The sequence below is a fragment of the Elaeis guineensis genome, chromosome 8 (genome assembly GCF_000442705.2).
Source record: "Elaeis guineensis isolate ETL-2024a chromosome 8, EG11, whole genome shotgun sequence".
Classification (NCBI taxonomy): Eukaryota; Viridiplantae; Streptophyta; class Magnoliopsida; order Arecales; family Arecaceae; genus Elaeis; species Elaeis guineensis.
Window position 1 is genome coordinate 137,864,212 of NC_026000.2, and position 2,199 is coordinate 137,866,410.

Below are 2,199 nucleotides of genomic sequence, written 5' to 3' on the forward strand. Positions count from 1 at the left end.
TGCCGCACACCATCATCACCGATAATGGGCGACAGTTCGATAACAATGACTTCAGGGAGTTCTGTGCGAGGTTTCACATCACGCACAAGCTGACTTCGATCGAGCATCCACAGTCCAATGGAGAAGTCGAAGTGACCAACCGGGACCATTCTGTATGGACTGAAGACCCGACTGAATGCAGCCAGAGCCTCTGGGTCGAGGAGTTGCACTCGGTCCTGTGGCGTACCGAACGACACCTCGTGTCCCATTGGAGAAGCTCCTTTCAACTTGGCCTTCGAGACGGAGGCAATGATCCCACTGGAGATGGCTACCATCAACTAGAGTCGAGCAATACTGTGAGCCAGGCAACTCCGAGTGTCAGAGAGCTGACTTGGATCTCCTTCTCGAACTCCGACACGAGGCTCAACTCCGCATGGCTTCCTACCGACAGAGAGTGGCCCGATACTACAACACTAAAGTCAACCGAAGTCCTTCAGATCCGAGGATCTGATTTTGAGAAAGACGAAAGTCTCAAAGCCTCAGGATCAAGGAAAGCTATCCCCAAACTGGGAAGGACCCTACAAGATAACCGACACTTGCAGGCTGGCGCCTACCGACTTGAGACCTTAGAAGGGACGGCTATTCTCCGAATTTGGAATGCTGACAACCTGAAATTGTATTATCAATAAACTCTATACGCCCTTCTTGCTCGAAATACAATACAATTTCAGAACTCCAGAGTCTGTGAAGTTTGCCCTCCATCGAGGGTCGGCTCTCGCCTGAAGTACGAGCCTCGATGCCCCGACTTGAGCCCTACATCTCGTCAGAAGCCTATGCCTCGATCGTCGAATCCATGACTCGATCGTCGAATCTATGGCTCAATCTACGTCCCGATTAACGACGACACATTGGATTCTACGACGGAGATCGGAGGAGCGAAATGTCTACGGCGGCCCCCGCTCTGAAGGCAAAGGGCTTCGACTAACGCGGCTACTAACTTGCCAACTTTGACTAAGAGAGGGCAAAATGCCAAGACAGCCGTGATTACCCGCCGACCAAGATCTGGCAATGGTATTCGACTTCGGCATACCGACCCGGTCACAATCGATCGAAGGATATTCGGCTTACCACCGTTTATCATACGACTCGACATGCTACATCAATGGATATTCGACTTACGACATACTGACCCGATCACGATCGGTCGAAGGATATTCGGCTTACCATCGTTTATCATACATCTCGATGCATGCGCCCAGCCAAAGGCAGGACAACGGATATTCGACTTGCCGTCATCCTATCCAAATACGTCGGGCACGACTCACCTATCAGACTCTACAAAATGTCGTGTCGACGAGCCACATTCGGGATTGGCTGACACCCGACCCCATGGCGCACCCGACCAACACCCAGGCGACGGACACCTGACTTGCAGTCGGATGACACTCGACCATCGACCATCAGATCCTATGCAACCAGCACGGTAGTCACGACGTCGACCTACGATCAGGGCTTGCTCTGCCTTTGGTGGGGCTCACGCTACTGATCACTCGATCGATCACGCTAGACTCTACCGAACGTCCTAGTGGATACGTCGGAGCTATGACCTATGCACTCAGAGATGATTCGGATGATCAAACACATTCAACCACACACGAAAAAAGGTGTGAAAAGTCTTTGATTTTACTAAGTCAAAATTGAGCTGAAGTCCGATTACAAAAGGACAAGGCCCGGTTACAGATATTAAAGACTAAATAGAAAATAAAAAAGTACAAAGATAACAAGCGGACACTCCGACTATTCGTCGGAGTCAGCTTCTTCCATCGAGTAGAGTTCGGAGCAACCGGCGTGCCCGCTCTGGTCGTGAGGGACCGGGGTTGGAGTGCCTCATCCTCGGTGACTCATTCCGTTGGCGGTGGTGCCCCTTCCTCTGCAGCTTGATCCTCCGACCCTGAGGACGATCCCGCTCAGGTCGAGCTTCGGGTACAGACTTTGGATCACTTCTCCGACGTCCTTGTACCCCCACCCGATAGGAGGCGAAGTCGCTCTCGAGGAGATCCTCCCAATACTCCTCCGAACCACGAAAGTCCTCCACCACCCGACCCAGTGCCTCCCTGGCCGACTCCACCTCCGCCTTCAATATGTCGGCGTCGGCCTGGGCAGAGGACAAGTTCTCCTCAGCCTTGCCAGGTTCTCCAGGCAAATGCGAAGCTATTCGCT